Genomic DNA, 16543 nt, shown 5'->3' with positions numbered 1-16543 from the left:
GTGTCCAGCGAGATTGACTGCGCCGGCCATCCGTAGGACATGTACATCGCGGCGACAGCGAGCGCTCCATATACGCTGGGAGAGGCGGGTGTCGTCCGGATGGGCTTGGGGGGTTTGAGGGAGGGATGCTGGTTGGGGCGCCCGCCGGCGAGCTCATCCCTGGAATGACCGCGTGAGGAAGAAGCAATGAGAAGGGCATTCTGGTCTTTGTGCAGTACTCCTGGCTCGGCGGGGGCAAATCATCGAGTGCCAAAGAAAACAGGGGCAAAAAAGGAAGCACAATGTAAATGAGGGCAAAAGATCAAGTTGCAAAGTAAATAGGGGCAAAAAATTTTGATTGGGGTTGGGGAAATTTTGATTGGGGATCGCGGTGGTTTTGATTTGGTTCGGATGGGAGGAGACGGCCACACGCGGTTTGGGCTAGGTGGTTGTTGACACGGCTAAGTAAACGTAACCCCGTTGGTGACGCTGCGTGTGGGGTCTGGTGCCAGCGCGTGCCGTGTGGCATCCGTGTCATGGACTCACGGCCTGAGGGACGGGGCGAGCCGTCCGTTTGCAACCCGTTCAACATCTTCACTCGCGTCCCCTAAACCGTCCCCCAGAGAAATTTGGGACACTGATAAAAAAAATTCCAGACCACTGCGAGTTCCGGTGCTTTCTTCCCGTCGCTTCTCGCCCTTCCCACGCTTTCTTCCTGATGTCGGTGTCTACAAAAGGCCCTCCCGGCTCAATGGCAGCCACCACAGCCACCGGCACCCTTTTCTCTGCCACAAGCCCTCGTTGCTCCACTGCCGTCTCCTCCACCACCACTGCGCAATGATAAACCGCCCCGGCGATGGCCAGTTCCCTCCACCGCCGTCTCCTCCACCACCACCTCCGTCACCGGATTCGCAGTTTAACATCTCCGCCGCCGCCCAGGAAGAGCATCTGGCAAGAACGCGACGTGGGAGGAGGAGGCGCTGGCAGACACCATTGCGGCGTTCGACGCCGCCACGGAAGAAGAGGTGCGGCGGCGCATGACGGAGGAGATTGGCCAGCGATGGGCTGATGAGCGCCGACGCCAGCGCGAGGAGCAGGAGGCGCACTACCGTGAACGGCGGGAGGCGATCGAGCGCCGGCGGCGGGAGGCGATGGGCGCCAGAAGCAGTTGGCGGCGGAGGAGCGTCAGCAGCGAGAGGCGGCGCTGGCGGCAACGGAGGCGGCCTGGGGGAGGCGGGCGGATGCGTTGGCGGCGCGCCTGGAGGCGCGAATGAAGGAGGCGGAAGAGGAGGAGGAGGAGGCCGAGACAGAGGAGAAGACGGAGCAGGAGGACGACGACGACGAGTTTGAGTGGTCTGACGACGACGGGCCGCACTGGGATGAGGCGGCCGATCATCAATGTGCGCTCGTCGAGTCCTTCGAGTCGGAGAAGAAGCTCCAGGACGCCACCCATGCCCGCGAAGAGGCGCAGATTCGCCGCGTCGTCGAGCTCTCCCTCCAAGGCGACGACGCGCTGCTGGATCAGCGGCGTTTGGCCACCTCCCTACGCATGGATGATACGTCTCCGACGTATCGATAATTTCTTATGTTCCATGCCACATTATTGATGATATCTACATGTTTTATGCATACTTTATGTCATATTTATGCATTTTCCGGAACTAACCTATTGACGAGATGCCGAAGTGCCAGTTCCTGTTTTCTGCTGTTTTTGGTTTCAGAAATCCTAGTAAGGAAATATTCTCGGAATTGGACGAAATCAACGCCCAGAATCTTAGGATTGCATGAAGCTTCCAGAACACCCGAGAGCCGCCAGAGAGGGGCCACAGGGGGCCCACACATGGTGGCGGCGCGGCCCAGGGGGGCGCGCCGCCCTAGTGTCTGGTGGCCCCAGACCCCTTCTGACGACGCCTCTTCGCCTATAAGAAGCCCCTGACCTAAAACATCGATACGGAAAAGCCACGGTACGAGAAACCTTCCAGAGCCGCCGCCATCGCGAAGCCAAGATCTGGGGGACAGGACTCTCTGTTCCGGCACGCCGCCGGGACGGGGAAGTGCCCCCGGAAGGCTCCTCCATCGACACCACCGCCATCTTCATCAACGCTACTGTCTCCCATGAGGAGGGAGTAGTTCTCCATCGAGGCTAAGGGCTGTACCGGTAGCTATGTGGTTCATCTCTCTCCTATGTACTTCAATACAATAATTTCATGAGCTGCCTTACATGCTTGAGATTCATATGCTAGTCAAGTGGATTTTACTTATGTGATCTCCGGAGACTCCTTGTCCCACGTGTGTAAAGGTGACAGTGTGTGCACCGTGTGGGTCTCTTAGGCTATATTTCACAGAATACTTATTCACTGAGTTATGATTTGAGTTGGATGTCTCTATGAAATTGTGGTGTGTTAGTACCTCCTGTGAATGCTCAAAGTGACAGCGTGGGGTGTTCATTAGTACTTGGGAATACATCTTTAAGGTTTGCCTACATGATGAATTAGGGTTCGTTATCTTGCCAGAGAGTAATTCGGAATAGCATAGTGAAGTGCTTATATTTATATTCCTTTATGATTGCAATGTTGAGAGTGTCCACTAGTGAAAGTATGATCCCTAGGCCTTGTTTCCAATACTGTTATCGCTGTTTGTTTACTGTTCTACTGCATTTGTACTGTCTGCAATATTAACACCATCAACCACACGCCAGTCCTGGACAGCAAAGCACTTTTCTGGCGCCGTTACTACTGCTCATACTTATTCATACCACATGTATTTCACTATCTCTTCGCCGAACTAGTGCACCTATTAGGTGTGTTGGGGACACAAGAGACTTCTTGCTTTGTGGTTGCAGGGTTGCATGAGAGGGATATCTTTGACCTCTTCCTCCCTGAGTTCGATAACCTTGGGTGATCCACTTAAGGAAAACTTGCTGCTGTTCTACAAACCTCTGCTCTTGGAGGCCCAACACTGTCTACAAGAATAGAAGCACCCGTAGACATCAAGCACTTTTCTGGCGCCGTTGCCGGGGAGGAAAGGTAAAAGGTACTCACACTCCGGATCTCGGCTACTAAGCTATTTTCGCCGTTGTAAGTACTCGAAGCTATTTCCTTTAGATCCTGCAATTGCATCTTTTTGTTTCTTGTTTACACTAGTTAGGCATAATGGAAAACAACAAAAATATGAGAGATCTTTATGAACTTTATCTTGAATTAGGACATGATGTGTTTGAAGAGAGAATTAAAAAAACCCATGGAACTTTATATGCATGCTAATGGGAATGTTATTAATATGAATGCTTTGAACACTATTGTTGCTAATGCTATGGAAAATTCTAAGCTTGGGGTAGCTGGTTTTGATGAGCATGATCTTTTTAGTCCCCCAAGCATTGAGGAGAAAATTTACTTTGATGATACTTTGCCTCCTATTTATGATGATTATAATGATAGTAGTCTTTTGGTGCCGCCTGTTATGGAGGATAAATTTGATTATGATTATAATATGCCTCCTATATTTGATGATGAGAATAATAATGATAGCTACTTTGTTGAATTTGCTCCCACTACAACTAGTAAAATTGATTATGCTTATGTGGAGAGTAATAATTTTATGCATGAGGCTTTATGTGATAGTTATATTGTTGAGTTTTCTCATGATGCTACTGGATATTATTATGAGAGAGGAAAATATGGTTGTAGAAATTTTCATGTTACTAAAACACCTCTCTTTTTGCTGAAAATCTTGAAGCTGCACTTGTTTTATCTTTCTATGCTTGTTGCATTATGCTTCTTGAATTTATTTATTTACAAGATTCCTACGCATAGGAAGCATGTTAGGCTTAAATGTGTTTTGAATTTGCCTCTTGATGCTCTCTTTTGCTTCAAATACTATTTCTTGCGAGTGCATCATTAAAACTGCTGAGCCCATCTTAATGGCTATAAAGAAAGAACTTCTTGGGAGATAACCCATGTGTTTATTTTACTACAGCACTTTTATTTTATATTTGAGTTTTGGAAGTTGTTACTACTGTAGCAACATCTCCTTATCTTTACTTTGTTGCATTGTTGTGCCAAGTAAAGTCTTTGATATTAAGGTTCATACTAGATTTGGATTACTGCGTAGAAACAGATTTCTTGCTGTCACGAATCTGGGTCTAATTCTCTGTAGGTAACTCAGAAAATTATGCCAATTTACGTGAGTAATCCTCATATATGTACGCAACTTTCATTCAATTTGAGCATTTTCATTTGAGCAAGTCTGGTGCCTCAATAAAATTCGTCTTTACGGACTGTTCTGTTTTGACAGATTCTGTCTTTTATTTCGCATTGCTTCTTCTGCTATGTTGGATGGATTTCTTTGTTCCATTGACTTCCAGTAGCTTTGAGCAATGTACAGAAGTGTTAAGAATGATTGTGTCACCTCTGAACATGTGAGTTTTTGATTATGCACTAACCCTCTAATGAGTTGTTTCGAGTTTGGTGTGGAGGAAGTTTTCAAGGGTCAAGAGAGAAGGATGATATAATATGATCAAGAAGAGTGAAAGCTCTAAGCTTGGGGATGCCCCGGTGGTTCATCCCTGCATATTTCAAGAAGACTCAAGCGTCTAAGCTTGGGGATGCCCAAGGCATTGTGGTGACCCGGCATACCACTGCATGGTGTAGTATGCAAGTCTGATATAACACCAATGAAACACCGTTCCACTAGTATTATATCGCTCAGAGTGGTACAACAGAAACATATGCGGGTCCAAGGCATGTCTATAGAATTACAACATTTACTCTGTTACATAAGATCATCACAGCCTCCTACTTTACAATGAGGTAAATCTGCAAATAAACTCCAGAAGAACGACTCGTAGTATAAGCTTATCACGAACTCTATTTGTAGAGTATTTAACTAGCTATAGAGGCTATGAATAGATTCTAGCTAAATAGGATCTAAGTGTAGGAAGCTAGTTCCTTTCTATGGCTAAACTAGGTTTTCCCTTGGTGTATGTGGTATCTAACTCCTCTGACAGGGTCCTGTCTCTTGAAGTAGTTGTTGACTCATCGGCCTTCGAGTTGCACTGTAGATCCTCCTTCGATGCCTTCATATCTAAGCAGGGGATTTAAGATTGGGATGAGTACGAGTGTACTCAACAAGTTCATTATAGGAAAGAGGTGTTTAATGCACTAGCTACAGCATTAGACCAGAAAGTCTAATACCAATGCAAGTTTTCATAACCATTTCTTCAAAAGGTTGCTTTTATTCAGAAGAACTATGTCCGTCAGCCTTCACCGGTTTACTAGAACTTCATGGAGCTCCTTTCCGGCCGCGTTCGCAGTTCCATATCCCGGAACAGGGAGTGACAGGTCACGGTTCTTTACACTCTGCAGAGGTGTGTTGCTTTACCCATAAGAGATCTTAACCTTGGTGCCAACCGAGCTTAAGTTCTCGTTCACACTTCCTTTGGTGTGAGGCCCGGTATAAGGTCTAGCCAATCATGTTCCTCCGCTACCTCGAACACCCACCCTTTGTTGCATGCCCCGACCCTGGGTCCACGTCGGTCCCATTATTCCTGTAGATTTCAAGGTGGACCCCGACCACGACGTCAGTGCTGGGCTCTACCATACACTCCTACGCCGGTAGCTGCAACCCATCCTAGACCGCAATACCGTGGGGACTTAGGACTCCCCAGCCTCACCGCTTGCTCCTTCGGGCGACAAGTGTACTACGGACTATGCCGTGGGGACTTAGGACTCCCCAGCCTCACCGCTTGCCCCCTTGGATTACAAGTGTACTACGGTAAAACGCATCCGTTGATGAACGAGAGGTGGAAACACTTTTGACTACTCCGTCCCACTCCGAATCTTATGGTTAACACGGATATTACGGCACAAGAATCACTGGCGACATTTGTTGTTTAATCCTAGATGGATATAAGCCCGTGCAATGGAACCTCCACCATATCAACACAATCCATGGTTCCATTGCCCACCACATAGTCATATTCATAGTTATGAAAATAGTGGTTTTGGTTTTTATGCAATAGTGATAAACATAGTACTTTGCAAGTAATTTGATAGAAATACTCAAATGGCATGAGCAAGTGATGAACTTGCCTTTCTTGACTGCAAGATTATGCAGGCAAGGTCTTCGTTACGCAATAACTCCAAATTCTGAAATAGCATCATCGTCCAGTAAGGACGATGTTTAAAAGATTGGCAAGAATGCAATAATGCATAAGAATGAGATGCAATCGCTCTAAGCGTGTCCTAACCCCGATGATTTAGGATTAGTGAGTGGTAATGATTGGTTTAGGGTGTGTTGCACTTTTAGAGTGGTTCACAAACAAGGTTCTTTATTAAGGTTTGATTACTTGGGATTATAAACAAGTTATATAGTAAAGCATAGTAATCAATGTAGCACACAAGGAATGATAATTGGCATAATGTTAATATGTAAAGAACAGTTGTCAGTTTTAGTACTATATGGCATGGTTAATGATTACTTGTTATATTCTTCTAATGAATAACTTTTGAAGAACATGTTCTTTAATAAAGAACAAGTATGACAATTGGGTTTGTGGGTTTCTAGAGTTTATTATGGTTTCAAGAAGTTTCTGGAGTAAGTATTAGATGGATCACAACAATGTTGGATTCATCGACACCTAGGTTTTGTAAGGTTGAGTTAAGCTTAGGCATCCTAAGCAATTAATTATACATGGTTGCTATCAAGGTTGATTCATCTTGCTGGTGATTGCTAGCTAGGGTTTATAGGTTCTTATAAGCAGAGGTGATGATGATTCTCTGTTTACTTCAAAAGAATAACTTTTGAAGAACATACTTCTTAAATAATAAGAAGTATATCAATTAGGTTGAGGTTGTTTAGGTTTGCTATTTAATTCCCTAAGTAAAGAATGGTTGAGTCCTAAATAGGATGTTTGATAATTATCTAACATTGATAGGGTTTAGTGTGTATGGCATAGGATGCACAAAATTGGCATGTTTGCCATTAGGGTTCATCACAATGGTGTGATGCTAAATATGGATTATTAAGGTTGATAATTTGGATGATAGGAACTAGGGTTTATACTTGGGTGACTCTATTTGACCATCTAGGTCCTATTTGGATGAGTTCATGGAATAGCAACTTATAAGTACTATGGCTTCTATTATTTTATGGAAACAAGAACAAATACTAAGTTGCTAATTATGATCTATAAGTCAAAAGAAAGCACATGATCACATGTTATAACCTAGGGCTTAGGTTTATTAGCAATTTAAGGTTCACATAGAATAATGAAGCTAGGGTTTCTTATTTATTATAGTTTTCATGGAAATTAATTTTTATTACTCAAAAATCACATCTTAAGTTTTTATTTACTAAATCATATTTAAATAATTATGACAATACATGTAGCATGTTTGAGGTTGAAGTAATATTTTGAACATTTTAGAAATTCAACTTAAGCATAAATGTATTTTAAGATTTCAAACTACAATTTGTATTTTTAAAATGTTTGCCTGATACCTTAGAGTAATTTTTATCTATGCTAAATTAGATTAGTGAATAGTTTTATTTAATATGTAAATATTAAATCTACACAAGTTTGTATAGCCTAGTTAATTTGGATAGAGCTAGTGGTCAATGTTACACACTAACACGTATTGGTAGGCATGTATTACTCGGTTTGAGCCAGCCCAAAATGTACTCACGTACAGGACACTCACGCGACCAGCCCTCACGCCTAAACGCATCTCACTATCGTTCCCCAAACTCACACGCATGCCACATCTCGTATGCCTCTGCGATGCGGCCGCCGCCACCAGCTCTTCCGGCCGCCGCCGGCCAAGTTCGTCGCCGCCACACACCAGCGCAGCTCCGCCTCGCTCTCCTCCGTAGGATTCCTGCAGAATCGACGCTCACACTCACCCGTGCGCGCTCTGGCGGCTAACCCTAGCCCCGATCTTGGCTCGGCCGCCGGCGTTGTTCCGGCGTCGCCGCGTGTCAGCGTATCTCCGCCACGTACTCCTCCCCGGAATCTTCATTGGTACCCCCTCTCTCTACGCCCTCGCCTGCAACCCCGCGCAGCCCTAGTCGCGGGTCGGTATGGTCACCGCCGGCCGCTACCGGCTCCGACGCCTCCGGCTGCTCCCCTCCATCGACAAGGCCACCTCTAAGCCGACTACCCACTTCATCGTTTTACCTAACTTCGACGCCGGCGGGACGACATTGGCTGCAATACTGGCGCCGCGGTCCGCTGCTTTGTGGCCCTGCTGCTCTGGTGGTATTGCTAGTGGTGATGTGCTGCTGGGTGGTGTTGGTGTGATGTGGTAGTGTTGCTCCTGATGTGGTGCTTCTGCGACAATCGTTGCCGCACCACCTGCTACAGCCTTGATGCTGGCGGGACGGTGCCGTGGACGCAACCCCGACATCGACTACATCGCGTACTCCATAGATATCACTGTGAGCTATTACATCTCCACTACTCTACCTATGGTTCTGATGTCATGAGCTGTACAATTTACTGCTCGATAATCCAGAGCCTCACATGGTGTTGAAATGGGGTTAGCTGACTTGTTGCAAATTGTGGTATCTCACTTTGGATTATTTAATCATCCTAGAAATGTATGGTTTACTGCTATGAATTAACTCTGCTATGAATTAACTCTGGTGAAACTGAACTTTTAGTTTCAGTTTAATTCAGTTTTGAGCTTTTGTAATTGCTCAGATATGTATTCAAGGTTGGGGATTAAATTGATTGCTGCTCTGCGGGAATATATCTTTTTGATGTCGAGCATTAGTGGTTTGCCTATAGAGATGATCGGATTATTACTTGGTTGACCTGGGAAGAATTCCTGGACCCTAAGTAAATCTCTATAGCTTGTGGGTGAATAACTAGTTGCTCTACTTGCTGCTATAAATTTGTGATGCCCCTGTTTGGATGAGGTATTCATCCAGGCATATATAATGATGTTGTCTAATAAGAATTATCCATGTGTTGGTGTTGCTCTCAACAATTGGCTGGTGCTGGATATATTTGTGTTTGTGTGTGCAAGATGAACACTGCCTAGTCCTTGGAGACATCTGCTATTTATAGATGGATGCTTTATTTGATGGCTTACTTGTGCTTAAACTGATGATCTTGTAGTTTAGATTATTGTTTCTTCTTTCTCTGCATAAGTGTCCATGTACTTTCTAGTGATCATATCTATCCTGTGATGCCTCAAATGAGTGTACACAGGATACGTATATGTTGGATTAGAATCTTGTGATGTAGGTGCTTATGTAGAGTAGGAACTAGACATTGATCATAACTATATGATCAAATGATGGTAAATGTCCATCCCAAGCTCCTGTTGTTGCTTGAGTAAATTTTATGGACAGATTTACGCTTGCTCTAGCTGATGATGCAAAAGCTGAGGCATAGACTTGATATTAAGAACAGATACTACTGGGTGGCTTTCCTAATCTTGATGATGATTCAACAGAGCACTTCTCTGTAATCTGAGAGAAATAATCCATCAAATCCTCCTAGGCCAGTTCAAGTTGAAGGGTAGATGAATTTGTTTGATTTGCATATTACCCTTTTATTTTCCCTGGAATCTTTATGCAAATTAAGAACAGATGCTTCCTGATCTTTAGTTGATGTACCTGTTGCACTTCTATAGCTTGATCTTCTGGCTGATGATATAACCTGCTTCTAGTAGCATGCTTGATCCTCCTTGCTTCTCCCATCTGGTGCGTCATGTTCTGGTTGTTCTTCCTCCTCGAGTTGAGCCTGCTCCTCCTGGCTCAGCTATATCACCATGCATGATCCTTGCTTCAGCTTTAGCTTCCAGCTGTGATTCAGTTTAACTAGCGTTTTCTCTGGTTTGATTTATTTGTGATGGCCCAATGGATTAGATGAAGAACTGAGATGAGTTCTTGTTGCTCTGGTTCTGAGCGTTGGCTTGAAAATAAATATGTACCTAGGGCTGCGTTTGGACAACACGACATGTTTTTGTTTTATACCCTGCCTCGTGCATGTCCTTGGTTGACAGCTCTTACATGCACACGGTGACTGTGCTGTTAGCCTGCATGGCTGCTGGATGTGACTCAGTGCATCCTCCCTTGTGGATCAGATCGGCTGAGAAAGATCTTCCTTTTCCATTTCTTCTTATTATTATTTGTTAATTTGGCCACTTGGCTTTTCTTTACTTTTGTGTTCTCGTTGTTTGTTTTGCAGGTGATAAGTTAAACAAGATGATCTGGGAACGTGGACGAAGGTTATGAGCTTCAAGATTTAGTTCTAGGAATTTATTTCCTTTTCTTGTACTTGTACTTGTATTTTATATTCTTATATTTTATTCTTTTGTAAAAACAATATATAATTGTGTGTTGATTAATAAATCTGTAATTTCCCTTATATTGTGTTGTATTATCTTTATCCTCAATTTGGTATTGTTACATACCTTGGACGTGTATAAGTTGTTCTTTTGTAATTTCATTAATTTAGTTGACGACTTCTGATATTTGGTTCTTAATTTTTATTTCTCTACATAAGACTTGTAAATGGTTAGATGTTAAGACTTAAAATTACTTATCTATTTTGAATTCTCTTTTGAGTTTGGTCTTACATATTATATTTATTTTTCTCTTTCAAATTTGAATTCCAATTTAAATGATGATGAACCAAATCGACATTCAAATATGAATTCAAATTACTCTCCCCAGAACTTGAATATCAACAAAGATCAAGTCAAAATTTATAACACTCACATGATGATCTAAACCTAAGTCATCAGTGTAAGAGAAACTTCGATCACTTTGATAGTTCAAACAAAAGTGCGAAATTTACCGGGATTTTCTATGCATAAATGCAATGCACACATTTGTTTCCTCTATTTTTGTAACCCCAATACCTGGGATATTACAGGCATCCCCTTCTTCATCGACAAAATTATCAGGTTCCTCCCTTGAAACTATATTTTTATTCGGTCACATCTTATGTACTTTACTTGGAGCGTCTGTGTGCTTTTGTTTTTGTTTGAATAAATGCTTGTGTGGGAGAGAGACACGCTCCACTGGTTCATATGAACACATGTGTTCTTAGCTTTTAATTTTCATGGCGAAGGATGAAACTGCTTCGTTAATTGTTATATGGTTGGAAACGGGAAATGCTACATATAGTAATTGGTATGATGTCTTGAATAATTTGATACTTGGCAATTGTTGTGCTCATGTTTAAGCTCTTGCATCATATACTTTGCACCTATTAATGAAGAAATACATAGAGCTTGCTAAAATTTGGTTTCCATAATTGGTCTCTCTAAGGTCTAGATAATTCCTAGTAAGAGTTTGAACAACAAGGAAGACGGTGTAGAGTCTTATAATGTTTACAATATGCCTTTTATGTGAGTTTTGCTGCACCGCTTCATACTTGTGTTTGTTTCAAATAACCTTGCCAGCCTAAGCCTTGTATCGAGAGGGAATACTTCTCATGCATCCAAAATCCTTGAGCCAACCACTATGCCATTTGTGTCCACCATACCTACCTACTACATGGTATTTCTCCGCCATTCCAAAGTAAATTGCTTGAGTGCTACCTTTAAACAATTCAAAATTTATTACCTCTGATTTGTGTCAATGTTTTATAGCTCATGAGGAAGTATGTGGTGTTTATCTTTCAATCTTGTTGGGCAACTTTCACCAATGGACTAGTGGCTTCATCCGCTTATCCAATAATTTTGCAAAAAGAGCTGGCAATGGGATTCCCAGTCCCAAATTAATTAACAAAAATAGACACTCCTCCATGGTATGTGATTGTTGGACGGCACCCGAAGGATTCGGTTAGCCATGGCTTGAGAAAGCAAAGGTGGGGAGGAGTGTCATCATAATGAAACTAAAATAAAAAGGCACTCCTTCATGGTATGAGATTGTTGGTAGGCACCCGAGGATTCGGTTAGCCATGGTTTGTGAAAGAAAGGTTGAAAGGAGTGCCACCCAAAAATAAAAATAAAATGGGAGCCGCTCTTTGAAGGTTTGTCTGGCAAGGGGGTTAGAGTGCCCACTACCATTCGTTGACAACAACAAACACCTCTCAAAATTTTATTTTTTTTATGCTCTCTATATGCTTTCAAAACCAAAGCTCTAGCACAAATATAGCAATCAATGCTTCCCTCTGCGAAGGGCCCATTCTTTTACTTTTATGATGAGTCAGTTCACCTATTTCTCTGCATCTCAAGAAGCAAACACTTGTATGAACTGTGCATTGATTCCTACATACTTGCATATTGCATTTGTTATATTACTCTATGTTGACAATATCCATGAGATATACATGTTACAAGTTGAAAGCAACCGCTGAAACTTAATCTTCCTTTGTGTTGCTTCGATACCTATACTATAAAATTATTGCTTTATGAGTTAACTCTTATGCAAGACTTATTGATGCTTGTCTTGAAAGTACTATTCATGAAAAGTCTTTGCTATATGATTCATTTGTTTACCCATGTCATTTACCATTGTTTTGATCGCTGCATTCATTACATGTGTTTACAATAGTATGATCAAGGTTATGATGGCATGTCACTCCAGAAATTATCTTTGTTATCGTTTACCTGCTCGGGACGAGCAGGAACTAAGCTTGGGGATGCTGATACGTCTCCGACGTATCGATAATTTCTTATGTTCCATGCCACATTATTGATGATATCTACATGTTTTATGCATACTTTATGTCATATTTATGCATTTTCCGGAACTAACCTGTTGACGAGATGCCGAAGTGCCAGTTCCTGTTTTCTGCTGTTTTTGGTTTCAGAAATCCTAGTAAGGAAATATTCTCGGAATTGGACGAAATCAACGCCCAGAATCTTAGGATTGCATGAAGCTTCCAGAACACCCGAGAGCCGCCAGAGAGGGGCCACAGGGGGCCCACACATGGTGGCGGCGCGGCCCAGGGGGGCGCGCCGCCCTAGTGTCTCGTGGCCCCAGACCCCTTCTGACGCCGCCTCTTCGCCTATAAGAAGCCCCTGACCTAAAACATCGATACGGAAAAGCCACGGTACGAGAAACCTTCCAAAGCCGCCGCCATCGCGAAGCCAAGATCTGGGGGACAGGACTCTCTGTTCCGGCACGCCGCCGGGACGGGGAAGTGCCCCCGGAAGGCTCCTCCATCGACACCACCGCCATCTTCATCAACGCTGCTGTCTCCCATGAGGAGGGAGTAGTTCTCCATCGAGGCTAAGGGCTGTACCGGTAGCTATGTGGTTCATCTCTCTCCTATGTACTTCAATACAATAATCTCATGAGCTGCCTTACATGATTGAGATTCATATGATGATGCTTGTAATCTAGATGTCATTATGCTAGTCAAGTGGATTTTACTTATGTGATCTCCGGAGACTCCTTGTCCCACGTGTGTAAAGGTGACAGTGTGTGCACCGGTTGGGTCTCTTAGGCTATATTTCACAGAATACTTATTCACTGAGTTATGATTTGAGTTGGATGTCTCTATGAAATTGTGGTGTGTTAGTACCTCCTTTGAATGCTCAAAGTGACAGCGTGGGGTGTTCATTAGTACTTGGGAATACATCTTTAAGGTTTGCCTACATGATGAATTAGAGTTCGTTATCTTGCCAGAGAGTAATTCGGAATAGCATAGTGAAGTGCTTATATTTATATTCCTTTATGATTGCAATGTTGAGAGTGTCCACTAGTGAAAGTATGATCCCTAGGCCTTGTTTCCAATACTCTTATCGCTGCTTGTTTACTGTTCTACTGCATTTGTACTGCCTGCAATATTACCACCATCAACCACACGCCAGTCCTGGACAGCAAAGCACTTTTCTGGCGCCGTTACTACTGCTCATACTTATTCATACCACATGTATTTCACTATCTCTTCGCCGAACTAGTGGACCTATTAGGTGTGTTGGGGACACAAGAGACTTCTCGCTTTGTGGTTGTAGGGTTGCATGAGAGGGATATCTTTGACCTCTTCCTCCCTGAGTTCGATAAACCTTGGGTGATCCACTTAAGGGAAACTTGCTGCTGTTCTACAAACCTCTGCTCTTGGAGGCCCAACACTGTCTACAAGAATAGAAGCACCCGTAGACATCAATGGAGAGGCGGCGCGCAGCAGGAGCTGCGGCGGAGGGGAGGTGACGACGAGGCAGGCCGTCGAACGCACCGCCGGGCGGTCATTAGGCTAGGGTTTAGATGATTTCTAGCCATTTTCATTCAAACTTTGTAATATATAATCAAATTCCCGTTCTGTTTACTTTCTGCAAAAATCTCTTTCCACTCGATACGTCTAATCCTTTGTGTTCAACAAACCGGTGAGATTGTCAACCTCACTTCAAGTTGGGGCAAAGTACTTTGGTTGTGTTGTGTGCAGGTTCCACGTTGTTGCTGACACCGGTAGTGCGCCCTGCCACTAGTCAGCTAGAAACACCTTCAGAAGTCACGCCTTTCTCCTACTGGTCGATTAAACCTTGGTTTCTTACTGAGGGAAACCTTGCTGCTATGCTCATCACACCTTCCTCTTGGGGTTTCCCAACCGCTTCCACAACTGCCAACAAGATTGTCTGGCACCATCACCGGAGCACCATCAATCTCCCACTCCGATAGGGTGTGGCGACCGCGACGTAACTTTTCGTGGATGGAGGCTCGAGTATCCAGGGTTTTTCCGAGAAGATGTATAAATAGGCGGAGGATTTAGGCCGATGGGGTGCTTGGGTGGCCCACACCACCCCTAGGTGGGGGCCAGGCCAGGCCGCACCTAGGTGTGGTATGTCCACCCTACTGCACCTCTTCAACGCCCTTCGCACTTCGTCTTCATTACGGTGAAATAGGCACTTTGGTTTTTATTTCGTTCAATTTCGAGAATATGTCATGGACAACTTTTCTAGGACCAAAAACAGCAGAAAACAGAGAATTGACACTGTGGCATCTTGTCAATATGTTAGTGATGGAAAATGTATAAAAGTGTAACTAAGTGCAAGTAAAACATAGTAGAATTGGTGTAAAACAAGTATGGAGCATAAAAAAAATTATAGATATGTTTGCGACATATCAAGCATCTCCAAGCTTAACTCCTGCTCGTCCTCGAGTAGGTAAGTGATAACAAAAACAATTTTTAAGGTGACATGCAACTACCACAATCTTTATCAAGCTTTTGTAAAACATTATAAGCTGGGATCAAAGTACTATAAACATAGGTATGATAGATATAATTCTAACGATAGAACTTAGCAACTATGTTATAACATGAGAAGTAACTCAAACAAAAGATCAGGAATAATTATGCAATGAAAGCAACTGTTTGTTTATTAGCATAGAGAAAACATAGCAAAGTAGTATTCAGCTTGTCCTTTATGGAACAACAAAACATAAATGCTAGGACACCTTTAATGTTCAGAGGGTGACTAGATACAAGTAATTTAAGAACAAGCAATAGCATAATCATGAATCAATCAATAAGTCTTGAGACTATGCATATTATACTCAGAATGACAATTATGCTCTCTTAGTGGTGCATAAATCAAGAAGATGAAGATTCAACATAAAAGTAAAAAAAAAGGTCTTTCGAGGAAAGAAGTAAGGATCAACAATTTTTATGAAGCTTTCAAAAAGGTATGGTACTTATTAGCTTTGAGCTCTCATTGCCCCTATCATAGGCATCTTCAATGGTTAAATTTAATGTGAGTGTAAAAATGAGTCATATGTTTGACAAATCATAAGTTGGAAATCTCATGCCCCTTGAATATGAGTACCTACACCTCATGCTACTCAGCTTAGGTCCCAAATAAGTTCTTATCATTGTAAATATACATGTATCATAAAGAACGTAGCAGGGTACCTCTTGCCTCATGATATGGAAGTACTCTTTCATATAAGTGCAACCCCACACCAAAATGACAAGACAAACAGATAATGAGCATCTCATCAATCCTTTTATTTACTATGGGTATAGCTTTTTATTGAACTAGATGATACCCCACGCGTTGCTGCGGGACATTTATGTGGATTGAGGTTTACACAATTTAGGAGAAAAAAGGGCGGAAATCTATGCCATCTAAATCATATTAAGTCTAATTTTGTTTTCATTCAAAATTAAATAATAGCTTTGGAGTAAACCACTTAAGTAACCATAGATTCATACAAAATAACATAAGTTTTGTAGCTCGACATATATATGCCCTTATAAGACCACTTCCAGTGAGACATGGCAGAGGTGTTCATGTTATGAGTCATTTCCAGTCAACCCTCGTTTACAATTATCGTGTTGTTTTCAGTGGATACAATCTCCTTGCAACAATTAGCTTCGCTTCTGCAAAACAAAAGGTTTAATTATATGAAATTATGATAGCTGACTTTTGTATTATGATTGTCCAGATTTGATTTTTCTTTCACTGTAGGAATACACATAGATAAATAGTTACAACCTGCCATACTAAATCTACTGTTCAAATGTAGTACAAAGCAACTAATAGTGACAATGCTAGAACACTTAATCAAGTGGTTTAAATAAATGTGTAAATGAAACCTACTAAGAAATCATAAAGCTTTTATAATTTACAATTCTATCAGATATAAACAAAGCTAA

General features: G+C 42.6%; 1 long non-coding RNA gene across 1 annotated transcript; it reads left to right on the top strand.

The window, feature by feature from the left end:
- Positions 1-7676: 7676 nt before the first annotated feature.
- LOC127316789 (uncharacterized) lies at positions 7677-10357 on the top strand. Its single transcript, XR_007860647.2, has 2 exons — positions 7677-8415; positions 10178-10357. It is a non-coding gene; the product is annotated as an uncharacterized lncRNA (long non-coding RNA).
- Positions 10358-16543: the final 6186 nt, after the last annotated feature.

This window comes from Lolium perenne, chromosome 7 (genome assembly GCF_019359855.2).
Source record: "Lolium perenne isolate Kyuss_39 chromosome 7, Kyuss_2.0, whole genome shotgun sequence".
In the NCBI taxonomy this organism is placed as follows: domain Eukaryota; kingdom Viridiplantae; phylum Streptophyta; class Magnoliopsida; order Poales; family Poaceae; genus Lolium; species Lolium perenne.
The sequence above is the reverse complement of the archived record's forward strand: the minus strand, read 5'-3'. Positions and strand labels throughout refer to the sequence as shown.